Raw genomic sequence first — 14,406 nt, forward strand, 5'->3', positions numbered from 1 at the left:
CTTTCTAGCCCCGGAATCTATACATTTATAAGTATCAGAGGGGTGGGCTGTGTTAGTCTGGATCTGTAAAAGCAGCAAAGAGTCCTGTGACACCTTATAGACTAACAGATGTATTGGAGCATAAGCTTTCGTGGGTGAATACCCACTTCATCGGTAAATTTTTATAAATTTATAAATTGGTAATTTATAAATCTGTAAGTTATTGGCCTCAACACAGGGGTAACTGGGTGAAATTTAGTGGCCTGTTATTTACCGGTTCTTTAGAAAGTCTTCCTAGTTTCTTTGGAAATCTCAGTCACAATGGGTCTATCTATAAACTGCTGGAAAGAATTTCCCCTACCAGAAGGCTTTGATTCAAATGAAAAGTAGCATATATAGAGACTAAGTAAGCCAGTGTTGAATCAGGCCCACAATGTTGAAATATGCCTTAAAAGAAAGAGTCCAGAGTTTCTGTGAATCAGTGCATCTCCACTGACCAGCTCAGTAAATCTAGGGTAATCAGAGACTCTGAAAAGTCCAGATAGGAGGGAGTGGGAAACATAGATGGCTGGTCACGTTCTTTGGCCTGTGTCATGAAGACTAGATCAGAGTCCCTTCTGACCTTAAAATATGACTCAAAGACCAAAAAAATATTGACCCAAACTTTTATGCAGTTGCCCTGTTTTATTATTAGATTTGCAAAGGGAAGCATGATGTAATTCCACAGGCATCTACAACAGTTAACATTGCATTTGAATTCAGATTTATTTTTCTCACTCATGCAATCATTGTTTCCCCCTTCCTTCTCCCCTCTCCCCAAATTATCCTCCATCACCTGGAAAAGAAAAATATCAGCCAAAGCATACCATACGAATACTGCTCCCTAAAGGCAGCAGCAGCAAGTATCAGTCCTAAAATTCAGTGAAATCCATGTCTGCCAAAGTTTTAGGGCAGGATTTCCAAAGAAATGTGAAGGAATTAGGTGACTCAACTTCCAATTTAGGTGATTAAATCCCTTTGGTGATTAACTCCAATGTAGGTGTTTAACTCCCTTCAACTCCTTTGAGATATCACCCTAAGTAACCCTCCAAAAGTTTCTGGAAAATCAAAGCATGGAATACAGTGCTCCTAACCCCTAAAGTCCCTTTTAAAAATCTCAATCTTATTTTACAACTGCAAAGATCAAAATTAGCTGATTGGGGAGAGGTGCCAGTCTTCCAGAATCTCCTGCTGTAGGTGACTGATAGAGATCTGTTAATTTTACAGTCTGAAGTCTTGCAAAAGCCAGAAACTTACTGACAGCCCTTCTCGGGGCCTCTTTGACCTCTTTGTTCCTCAGACTGTAGATGAGGGGGTTGACCATGTGGGTCAGGACTGTTTAGAAGACAGAAAATACCTTGTATAAGTCCTTTGAATGGTGGGCAATTGGAACCATGCAGCCAATAATCAGAGTCCCATAAAATGTTGTGACAGTGACAATGTGAGAGGAGCAGGTAGAAAATGCCTTTTGCCTCCCGGTGGTGGAAGGAATTCTCAGGATGGTGTTGATGATGCAAACGTAGGATGCCAATGTGAATAGAAATGGGACTAGTCACCTGACGCAGGAGACCATGAAAATGGTGAGTTCTAGAAACTGGGTAACAGTAGAGGATAGTTTTATGATGGGTGAGGAATCACAAAAGAAATAGTCAATTTCATTGGAGCCACAAAACTTTATTTTAGTCATTAAAATGATTACTATGGTACTGCTCAGAAAGCCACTTGTCCAGGAACAAGCCGCGAGCTGGAAACAAACACTGCCGTTCATCAGAGTGGCATAACAGAGTGGATTGCAGATCACTAGATACCAATCGTAAGACATCACTGCTAGCAGATAGTATTCTGTGGCTGCTAGGATACCAAAACAATAAAATTGTGTCATGCAGCCACTAACAGAAATGGTTCTGTCCCCCGTGAGGAGACTGGCCAGCACCCAGGGCAGGATGCTGGAGGTGTAGCAGATCTCCAAGCAGGACAAGTTCCCCAGGAGGAAGTTCATAGGGGTGTGAAGGTGCTGATCAGCCACATCTAGCACAACAATGAGGATATTTTCCAGCCATGGTCACTATGGAGATCACTAGAAACAGGAAGCAGAGAAGAATCTGAAGTTCCGGGAGATTCCCAAATCCCAGGAGGACAAATTCCTCAATGGACGTTTGATTTCTACAGTTTGCATTTGCCCTGGGATGTATCTAGGGGAAATGAAGCAAACTTGTTAATATATTTTAAAGATAAACTCAACTTTTAAGTCAATTCATTGTCAAACTAGATGAAAACTAACAAACTCTGCAATATAAGTTGAATATCGCAGTGAACTGAAATGTCATCAGTTTAATTGCAGAAATGTTCAAAAATCTATGCCCTCTCTTCATAGAATCCCCATCATTAGAGATGGTTAAGAAAAGGTTAGACAAATAGCTCTCAGGGATGGTCCAGGTTTCCTTGGTTTCCAGGTGGCCTGGACTTGAAAACTTCTTGAGCTCCCTTCCAGCCCTACAATTCTATAATTTTCTGTTACTTGATCAAGCCTCCAGGAAAGTGTCCAGGTTGCTTGGTATCAGGACTACTGTGATATGTTATTTAAGGTGTGAGTACCTATCTTCTTCACTAACAGAGCAAAGAAAAACTGTGTGTTTCTGGAAACTCCACTACACTTCAAAAAATCAGAAAACAGCTTCATTTCCCTTTGGATTAGGACTGATTAAGATTTTGTAATGGAATACTGGGGTTTGGAGTAACTGAAAGTCTTCATGGAAAGTATATGATTTTCACCAAATTTCGTCTGAAATCTGTAAACCCCAAACGTTTTTTTTTTTTTAAATATGAACATGTTTCAGTTTTGAGCAGCCTTTGGCTGAAAATATTTAGTACATTGACAAATAGGTTTGCATTCAGTTGCTGAAAATCCCAGAACATCCACTCTCCACCAAAGAAACAATTTTCAGGTTTTGGCTTTTTCAATGAAAAATGAAAAAATTTCCATGGGGATGGAGGATTAAACCCATCCAATGGGAGTCCTGATATATTAGAGAACAAAGGGGCTGCTAAAATGAGATTACACTTCTGATGCCAGGAATTAATATCACAGCACAGCCCAAGTAAAATAAAATAAAATACAGTCTAATCTGGTTCGCTGATGTTTCACTTTTTAACCTGACAAGGAAGTGTTCTTCAAATGCAGGGTTTCCACAGGATACATCGCTATCAGAGGCACAGCTGGAATTGCAGAAAATATTATAACAGATCATACAAATGTTCTGTTCTTTCTAAAATTCAGCCACAGAATTAGCTCTGATGGGGATACCTGATGTGAACACCATGAAACACAAAGATATGTTTGGTTGCACTGGTGGGAAAAATATTGTTGTTTATTTTATTCATTGTCCAGATCATCTTGTGTTTACAAAAATTTCTTAAAGCAGCTGATCTCTCTCTCTCTCTCTCTCTCTCTCTCTCTCTCTCTCTCTCTCTCTCAGTTTCAATATGCACAACATTTTATTAGCCCAGCACAAATGCATATTAGTAAAAATAATATCAATGGCATCTAATTTGCTTTCAAGACTGAAATTGTATCAGTCTAAAATAATATTTTGACAGACCTTCCAGTCAAAACATCCAGACGGAAAGCACTGAATTCTATATAGGTATATGAGCCTTGCTCTCTCCTTCCTTTGCAAAGGGATTTAAAAGTTGTGGGGGGAAATTCCAGACTGGATGTTTCTATTCTCCAGCAGCAATGGTAATATTTTTGCATCTACTTTACACTCAAATTTTTAAATAGCCCAATGGACTTAGGAACCTTAGTACTATTGACTGTCAATAAGACTTAGGCGAAGGGCCAGAGTTTTAAAGGTATTGAGGTATTATAAAGGTATTTTAAATCAATAGATGTTAGGGATATAGGTGCTTTTGAAAACCACACTAGGCACCCTACATACCCTTAAAATGTGTGTCTGAGTGCCTAGGTGACTTTTGAAAATGGGATTTAGAATGTTAAGCTGCTTAGGGGTGCTTTTGAAAATTTTACCCCTAATTCCCATTTAATTTCTGTAGCAGTAGCGAGCCTAAATTCTTTAGGGCCCCATTTGAGAATCCCATGTTACGGCTTATAATGAAATTTCCTCTGCATCTTAATAATTATAAATGATTCCGTAACGAGCAATCACTAATAAGATAAATAAAAAGCCCCTGAACATTTAAACTAAAAGCCTAGAGATAAAACTAGTAAAGTTTCTCTTAAAAAACAAAACTCTAGAAGCCTATAGAATTCAATAGAGAAAAAAATAATTGCTTTAAAGTTTTTAAACCAACCTAAACGATATAAAATCTTTGCTAGGCTGGTTTAAAAATTACTCAGAGAAGTTATCATTGTCTATTCAGTGTCTTTAGCATTATCCCGTTAGGATAATGACTTTAATCATGTTCTGAAGTCCTGTTGGAGTTAATGGGTGAAATCTTAGCAAAACTCCTCTTGATTTAAATAGTCACTGAATTTGCTTAGAAAGGACTTAAAGCACATATTTAAAGTTAAGCACATCCTTAAAGTCTATCCTGAGTTGGAGCCATAAAACATTCCCTTTTCCCTCAAAATGATTTATTAAAATCAACAATTAATTCATTTTCTCAGCAATCATATATGACAGACATTTTACTGTAGCAAGCACTGGATGAAAAATGTTGAAAGGGAAACATCAAAGTTGTCCATGAAAATATGGAATTTTGGAAAACTGGATAACCAAAATGTTTTCATTTTTTGGTATTCAGTGAAAGAATGAAAGAAAACCCCAAACTTAAACACACTGAAAAATACTTTTTGTTAAATAAATTTGGGGGAAAAATTAAAAAAAAAACAATTTTAGTGAAATTTTCATTTTTGAAAAAAAGTAATTTGAAATGAAACAAATGTTGAGCAAGGATATAATGTATTCAAAACACTGAGTGAAGGCCATGTAAAAGTGGTGATATTTTATTTTGGTTTATTTTATCATATTATGTATACACATTATTATACATTAATTTTTATTTTATATCAATTATTTTTATTTAAAAAGTTAAACTGACATATATACACACATAGCAAAGTTCTGATTTCAGTTAACAAAAAATAGCCATTTTTAAAGGTATTAACGTGCATAGGGGGATTTTCAGAAACACCCTAAGGCACCAAAAACTAAAGAAAAACTAGAGAATGCTGTTGAAAAATCCAACTAGGCTCCCGATACCTTTTTAAAATCACTCCCAAAATGACCTCAAAAGTAATCACATCGGTTTCCATCTCCAAATCTGATGAACAGACATTAACAGACATTAAACTTTAGAAAATGACAGAGGAAGTTTTCCACCTCTAAGATGAGGCACCAGTCGGGGGATGAAGGGGGCAGCTTGAATTGCAGACATCAACCTTTGGACTCTGGATTCTTGCATCAGGATATGGTCCAACAAGACTATTTTCTATCCTGATTCCTTTAACCTACCTAACTCAGAATCTATATATGGAAGGAGACCCTACCCATAATGCCTGGTTTTACTGCCTTAATTGTATCATTTTGTCCTGCATCCATTCCCACACAATGTTAATGTCTCTTTGGATGCATTGTTCATCCCCCATACGAGAAGGGTAGCAAGTACCATTGGCCCGCGATGGGCACTTGAGATGAGAGGGAAGGGAAAGGGACTAGCTCATTTATGATCCCAGACGGAATAAACACCCGTGTTCCTTCCATGTGACGAAACTGCTGCTACTTCCCTCCGTGGTCGTTCCACCCCCCATGGAGCAGCAACCGACAACGCCAACACATGTCGCCCTCAGAGGAAAACTAGACACCTATTCTGAATCTCAAAGGAAAAGAAATGAAGAGAGGTAAATAAATAAATAAATAAAAAAGATGTGAACTTTGAAACTGAAATGTGGTGGGTGAGAGACCATGGGACCTGACCCGTGCGCCCAATCACAGCTGAGGAGCTTCTCAGCAGTCCGTCCCCACCCTGCCCCCCGCCCCCGCACTGTGTGTGTGTGGACAGTTTTAACAATCCCCCCCCCCACCCCTATCGGGTACGAGTTGGGGTAGACCCAGTCAGTCCTTTCCAGATGCCTGACTGGGCCTTGTTCACCTGCTGAGGGTGAGACTGATCACCAGGTTTAGGTTCAGGAAGGAATTTTCCAGAGGCCAGACTTTCTCAGGACCCCCTGCTGTTATCATATGGGCATGTCTCAGCTGCTCGCTCCTCCTATATGGGGGATGTATGATCGCTATAAGGGTGACCAGATAGCAAGTGTGAAAAATCGGGAGGGGTGGGGGGTAATAAGAGCCTCTATATAAGAAAAAGACACAAAAATCGGGCCTGTCCCTATAAAATCAGGCCATCTGGTCAACCCCAATCATCACAGGGGCAAGGGCTTCTTCAGCAAACCCCCCTCTCTCTGTGCCCCATGCGGACGGGGCTGGACAGCAGTCTCACTCCGGCCATGCGGCCACCCCAGTCTGGGAGTGAGGGGCGGCGCCCACCCGTGGCTTCTGGACCCACAGACAAAGCTCGGGGGGAACCAGTCCCATTTATACTTGCTGGACACAAGGCTCTTGCTCTTGTTGTACAGGAGGCTATATGCGACCCCCCTGTTATACACTGAGCAATGAGGGCTCCCCTCCGTGTGGGCAGAGGCGAGACCCTGCGCTCCAGGGACGAGGTAGCTGGTGTACAGACCCCGCCGGAGCGGGGCGTGTCGGCAGGCGCCACTCTGCCTTGGACGGGGGTCATCTCCGCTTGAGCAAGCGAGACTCCCCGCAACCTCCAGGCACCTCTTCCGTCAGTGGACGGTGACCCTGACTCCGGGAGAGACCCCCGGGAGAGCGAGAGAGAGACGGGGTGTCCCTCGGCTGGGCCCCCTGGGGCGAGATTCAGCCCAGCCGCAGCGGGGTACACAAGGTAATAGGTGGAGAGGGGAGGGAGGGAGCGAGCCAGGCTGGAGGGCCTCCGGGCTCCGCTCCCCTCTCTGCACCTGCCTGAGTCCCCCCACTCAGGGCTTTTCCCAGCGTGTACCCAGCTCACACAACCTTGTGTCACGGCTCCGGGCCAAGCCTTCGGAATGAGCCAAGTGAAAAGGGCAACGCGGCCCCTGGCCGGGCTGGGCGGGGAATCGCCCCGCCCTCCTGGAACTGCCTCCGGGGACGCCGCGCGGATCGCAGCTCATGGAGACTTCCAGAGCCGGGCCCCGTTGCGCTCGCAGCAGGAAGGGGACAGAAACACCTGCCTTTAACGTTCCGTTTCATCTGATTGGTGACCACAGAGACTGAAACACCATCGCCACACGGGGCTGGTTACCGGAGGGCCTCTGACACCGACGCTATGCTCGCACTTCCGTCCGCAAAACCTGGCTACGGGAGCGCTCCGCTCAGCGGCGGGCTCCGCTACGCTGCTGTCAACTCGTCAGTGCGGACACGGCCTCAGGTTTGTTTCAGAGAGACAAGGCGGGTCCGGGCATATCTGTTACTGGTCCCACTGCCCTTGGTGAGAGAGACAAACTTCCAGCTTACACAGAGCCCTTCAAGTTTTATTTCGACATTTTAAAAACTACGCCTTTCAAAAACCTTATTTATAAACCTTAACTATCGTCTGTGCACCTACTCAAAATCGCTAAAAATCCACCCAAAATATTTCTTTTTTTCCAGATTGTATTAAACTGTTTTTCATTTCAGTAAGAAAACATAGGTAATTGTTGTTTTGAGTCAATCCTGATTAGATTTAAGGATCGTTTCGTTTAGATTTAACGCTGGTCGGTTGCCTAACTGGACATTTCTTACTGGAACAAACGTGGCTTTCTTTTCAATGTAATCTTAGCTCAGCTTTTCAGTGTCTGCAGTGCTTGGTTTTAGGTTAATTACAATGTCCCTCTACTGTTTGCGACTCTTATGAACTGCCCGAGAACTTACAAGTAAATACAGTAATGTGTTACAGTTGATTTTTAATGAGTACTTTAAAGAAATGTAGCATCTGTATCAGAGAACCTCCGATACCCATCCGAGTGTGATGATGGTGTTTTAGTGTCTGAGGTTCCCGCCGGGCTTTGCCTGTGGGGTTCGGAAGCCGGGGCGGCGCCGCCCCTCACTCCCAGGGCTGGGGTGGCCCCCATGGCCGGAGTCAGACTGCTGTCTAGCCCCGTTCCTGAGGGGTAGAGCGAAATGAATGGGGAGGGGGCCCAGAAGCTCCTAAAGTGTAACTGGGAGCACAGGTCTCATTGACTCATACCAGCACATTTCGTTTCCATTTTTATTTTTAAATTACACTTTTAAACTTCTATGGTTACTTTTTTTTAAAAAATACAATGAAATTGACATATACACATGGCAAGTTCTGATTTCAATCAACATTATTTTCTGTAATAAAAATGTTCCAAATGGAAATTTTTAATCTGCTTTATTTTCCATTAATATCTGAATCAATGTGATTACATAGGTTCTGGATTCAGGGGTGCGTGAGGCAGTGACCTTGTGGTTAGGGTTTAGAGGGATCGATTAGGGGTTGTGGTGTTCTTGGGGGCTGGAGGTTTAGAGGATCAGAGAGCATCCTTTACCTGGACCACCAAATGGGTGGGCCTGAATGCTAGTGAACATCAGGCTTCTGGTAACTTTTTCTGGTAACTAGTACCTCCTCCCCATCTCCCTTCCCAGCCCCTCTCAGACAGTTCTACCCAACACAAACAATAGGGTGTAGCTGTCTAGGGTAAAGGATCTAAGGTAATACAGTGGTAGATAGATTAGATTAGATTAGATTAGATTAGATTAGATTAGATTAGATTAATGACAAATAATACCTAGCACTGGAGGACCAAATTTCATCAAAAGCTGGGAAAAATTCCAGAGACCAAAACAGTAAGTTTGCTATTTAAATTAAATATGTTAGGGTATTAATATAGAGAGCAAATTTAAGCATATAATTGTTAGGATATAGATATTCAGGCCTGTCGGTAAAGGCCTGTACTCAAAGAATTTAGGTGTATTCTTATCACTTGGCTAGTTATACAGGTATACAAGAAAGAATCAAAATCACTGTCTGCCGGTGCAGGGTCCTTCTCTTACTGTGACAGTCTGAGGCCCTGTTCTTAGGCCAAGGCCTTTGGCTAAGCAGCAGAGGCAGCCGTAAGCTGGGAAGCGAACGGTCACAGCCTCACATTCCAAACTAGTCACACTGAAAGAAGGTGCTATTCGGCTGTTAGGAATACAATCCTGTCCTAATAGTGCCCATCGCCTCCAGAGAAAGGGAAGTGCCTAGAAAATGTAAAAGGAAACTTAGTTTGATAGCATCCTGTCTGGCAAGAACTCACTTCTCACTAGCTGGGATGTGAAATCCTCACTTCTGTATTGTTTTGTCATTATAGTTCCCACTTTGCTATTGTTTGCCTGCATAATCTCTGTCTGGTTCTGTGATTGTTCCTGTCTGCTGTATAATTAATTTTGCTGGGTGTAAACTAATTAAGGTGGTGGGATATAATTGGTTACATAATCATGTTACAATATGTTAGGATTGGTTAGTTAAATTTCAGGAAAATGATTGGTTAAGGTATAGCAAAGCCGAACTCAAGTTTTACTATATAGTCTGCAGTCAATCAGGAAGTGAGGGGGTGGGTGTGTGGGTGGGGGAGATGGGAACAGGGAATGGGGGTAAGGAAATTGGAATCATGTTTTGCTAAAGGGGGAAATGGGAACAGGGAATGGGGGTAAGGAAGTTGGAATCATGTTTTGCTAAAGGGGGAAATGGGAACAGGGAATGGGGGTGGGGAAATTGAAATCATGTTTGGCTAAGGGTAGGAATGGGAACAGGGACACAGGTGTAAGGCTCTGTGGTGTCAGAGTTGGGAAGGGGGACACTAAGGAAGGAAACTGGATTCATGCTTGCTGGAAGTTCACCCCAATAAACATCGAATTGTTTGCACCTTTGGACTTTGGGTATTGTTGCTCTCTGTTCATGCGAGAAGGACCAGAGAAGTAAGTGAGTGAAGGAATAAGTCCCCTAACAATAATTATGAATTACAATTGCAACATTTGCTATCTATTCAATCAGCATCTAGAGCCTGGAAGGTTTTTGTTTTTTTTTTAGCAGAAAAAATGACTGTTCAGAGAAGTCCAGAAAAAATCCCATATATTTTGGTTTTGGCAACAAAGAACCAAACATTTTTAGCTAAAAACTGCTGAAAACTTTACATTTTCAGCTGAAATTCTCCACAAAAGAAGGAAGGAAACAAACAATAAAACCTTTCTCTTTTCCAAGAGAAAGAGAGATGCTAGTGGTGATGATGATGGCCTCCACTACAGCCGGGATTGACGCTGTGGCGATCGATTCACCGGGGGTCAATTTAGCGGGTCTACTGAAGACCCACTAAATCAACTGCCGATCGCTCAGAAATCAACTCCGGTACTCCACCGGAATGAGTAAGGGCAGGTCTACACTACGTCAGGGACTGAAGCTCTGAGACTGATCCACTGGTGGTCGATTTAGCGAGTCTAGTAAAGACCCGCCAAATCAAGTGCAGATTGCTCTCCAGTCGATCCCTGTACTCTACCCCCGATGAGAAGAGTAAGGTAAGTTGACTGGAGATTTTCAGTCAGTAGCTGGAGTTGCGTAGCGTAGGTCGACTTACCGCAGTAGTGTAGACATAGCCTAAGAGGAGTTGATGGGACAGTTTCTCCCATCAACCCAGGGCAGTGTGGATCCTGTGGTAAGTAGATCTAAGCTATGTTGACTTGAGTTATGCTACTAATGTAACTCAAATTGCGTCGCTTGGATCAGCTTTTCCGCCTCGTGCCGATCTGCCCTGAGACTTACTATGAAAAAAGTACCAGGAAAAAGAGTCAGGAAGACTCTGTGAGAATTTATTCTTTAATTCAGTTTTTTGGTCAAACCTTGGTGGTAAATATTTATATGTGTATAGGGTGTTACCGTGTGTGGCAAGGGAGGCCCATGTGACACTATTTAGGCTGAGATTGGCAAAGTTGCCTAGTGCTTTTGGGTGCTCATTTCCCGTTCGTTTTAATTCATTCATTTCTTTTTATTTGGGTGGGGGAGGGAAATCAGGTCTTATGAGCTTTGAAAATTTTGGCCAGACATTTTCTGTTAGCATTTTATATATATGTATCGATGTCTATATTGATGTCAGTATCAATATAGAAATAGATATGTTAATGTTGCCTTCACCATGCAAAGATGGATGAATAGGCAGGACATTTTACATGGCAGGACACTGGGACTCCCAACCCTCCACAGACTTTCATGTTTTGTGTACCCAGCTACAGATCTGCAGAGAATACTACCTAATCAAAGCTCTTCAGTCACAGCAGCGGCAACATTGTTTACCTACTTTTCAGAGGCATAATTGACAAGAGATGATCCTAATCACTGGAGAATTAATGTCATTGGCATCAGTGGTGTGTGGAAGAGACCCAGAAGCACTCAAAAGATATTAAGCTCCTTGCAGAATTTGAGCCCCAGTGTTCATGTACGGATGACTGAAGCAGAGTGCTCTACTGAAACGTTTGTCTTTTCAAAAAGAATGTCTCTTACAGTATCAAGTTTTGTATAAAGAAATGTGCATTAATTGTATGAAAGATGAATGCTCAAAATGTAGCAGAGTCACAGAAAGAAAGAAAGAAAGAAAGAAAGAAAGAAAGAAAGAAAGAAAGAAAGAAAGAAAGAAAGAAAGAAAGAAAGAAAGACCTGTCCCCATACACATCTATCTATCTATCTATCTATCTATCTATCTATCTATCTATCTATCTATCTATCTATCTTTGAACCCTTCTGTGTTTTTTCAGACCTTCTTGACATGTGTATCTTCTTTTAATTCTATTTCATATAATAATGGAATTACTCCTCATTTTAATCTGGTCTATGGAATTATTCAGATCAGTCAATTATTCACATTCATCAACATTCCCAGTGATTCCGGAGAAGAAGAAGCATGATAAGACATAGTTTTGACACAGCACATAGAATATTCCTAGCCTGTTAAAGACCATTCTTCCCCACCACCCCGGTGAGGTGGCCGGAGTATGGTGCAGAGAAGCTCATGTTTGCCACTTCAAAATCCCATGATTTAATTGAAACAGAAATGGTGGAAATGTTTTACCTTTAAATCTGTTCTAAGTGAGGCGGATTTTCAGATACTGCCCCTTTTCCCAGTGATTCAGAGACCAGGATACTGGTTCTGCAGTTTATCTTCTACCATCATCTGCTTCACGTTCTTTAACAGTGCCAGGAAAGAGATCTACTCCGAGTGTTCTATATGGTGCTATTTGCCTTGTGCCCAGTTCCTACAAGAGAGACCCTCTCAAGATTTCGCTTTTATCCTTTCTGTGGGAAGGCGACATCTCCCTTGATGCTTACATTGATTAATGAGAAGGAAAACTCAATAACATGCTAGCACTGTCGACGGTACAAACACCAGAGTGAATGGAGGCAAATTTCTATCCTCCAAGGAAATGGCCTTCCTTACTACATGCAGGTGATGAGGTCACTGGTCACCTCCAATTATGGTGCCACAGTCCAAGAAGAGATGCTTACAAGAAACCTATTGCAGATTTTCCCACCCAATCGCTGTTTAGGAGACTCTTTAAAAAAACAGAGTGGAGTCCCTCACCCATGTCTTCAGGGTGGCCAGAGAAAGGGAGGGTGTGACACCTGTTCATGTACTCAGTGTACAGTTCATGGTTGGGATTTTCCGAGATGCCGCTGACTTTCAAGTGGACCTGTGCTCTTAAATCATGTAGACACTCGTGAAAAGCCTAGCCTCAGGTCCCAGACTGCTATGGAGACACAAATGTCTACACACACACATCTTAGTGACTTCACATTTTTCGTTATCTAGGCTCTAATATGCCCATCAATGTGGCATCAGGGAGTGTCACACACATTCATGGATTTATTCTCCCAGCATCCAAGTGCATCATTATGCACAAGGGAAACTGAGGCAAGGGGAGATTCAACAGCATCTCCAAGACACACAGTGAATGTGTGAGAGAGCCAAGTAGAGTCTTAGACTCACAGACTTTAAGGCCAGAAGAGATCATCATGATCATCTAGTCTGACCTCCTGCACATCACAGACCAGAGAAGCTCAGCAGCCCACTCCTGTAAGAGGCCCATAACCTCTGGCTAAGTTACTAAAGTCTTCAAATCATGATTTAAAGATTTCAAGTTACACAGAATCCACCATTTACTCCAGTTAAAACCAGCAAGTGACTGACAAAAAGTCAGAGTAGATGATCACAACCGTCCTTTCTAGCCCCGGAATCTATACATTTATAAGTATCAGAGGGGTGGGCTGTGTTAGTCTGGATCTGTAAAAGCAGCAAAGAGTCCTGTGACACCTTATAGACTAACAGATGTATTGGAGCATAAGCTTTCGTGGGTGAATACCCACTTCATCGGTAAATTTTTATAAATTTATAAATTGGTAATTTATAAATCTGTAAGTTATTGGCCTCAACACAGGGGTAACTGGGTGAAATTTAGTGGCCTGTTATTTACCGGTTCTTTAGAAAGTCTTCCTAGTTTCTTTGGAAATCTCAGTCACAATGGGTCTATCTATAAACTGCTGGAAAGAATTTCCCCTACCAGAAGGCTTTGATTCAAATGAAAAGTAGCATATATAGAGACTAAGTAAGCCAGTGTTGAATCAGGCCCACAATGTTGAAATATGCCTTAAAAGAAAGAGTCCAGAGTTTCTGTGAATCAGTGCATCTCCACTGACCAGCTCAGTAAATCTAGGGTAATCAGAGACTCTGAAAAGTCCAGATAGGAGGGAGTGGGAAACATAGATGGCTGGTCACGTTCTTTGGCCTGTGTCATGAAGACTAGATCAGAGTCCCTTCTGACCTTAAAATATGACTCAAAGACCAAAAAAATATTGACCCAAACTTTTATGCAGTTGCCCTGTTTTATTATTAGATTTGCAAAGGGAAGCATGATGTAATTCCACAGGCATCTACAACAGTTAACATTGCATTTGAATTCAGATTTATTTTTCTCACTCATGCAATCATTGTTTCCCCCTTCCTTCTCCCCTCTCCCCAAATTATCCTCCATCACCTGGAAAAGAAAAATATCAGCCAAAGCATACCATACGAATACTGCTCCCTAAAGGCAGCAGCAGCAAGTATCAGTCCTAAAATTCAGTGAAATCCATGTCTGCCAAAGTTTTAGGGCAGGATTTCCAAAGAAATGTGAAGGAATTAGGTGACTCAACTTCCAATTTAGGTGATTAAATCCCTTTGGTGATTAACTCCAATGTAGGTGTTTAACTCCCTTGAACTCCTTTGAGATATAGAATCATAGAATCATAGAATATCAGGGTTGGAAGGGACCCCAGAAGGTCATCTAGTCCAACCCCCTGCTCAAA

The 14,406-nt window shown here is 42.1% G+C and overlaps 1 pseudogene; it reads right to left on the reverse strand.

Moving 5' to 3' along the window:
- Window positions 1-662: 662 nt before the first annotated feature.
- On the reverse strand, window positions 663-2,077 carry LOC140896729 (olfactory receptor 5V1-like; annotated as a pseudogene).
- Window positions 2,078-14,406: the final 12,329 nt, after the last annotated feature.

The sequence above is a fragment of the Lepidochelys kempii genome, chromosome 13 (genome assembly GCF_965140265.1).
Source record: "Lepidochelys kempii isolate rLepKem1 chromosome 13, rLepKem1.hap2, whole genome shotgun sequence".
NCBI classification, from domain to species: Eukaryota; Metazoa; Chordata; order Testudines; family Cheloniidae; genus Lepidochelys; species Lepidochelys kempii.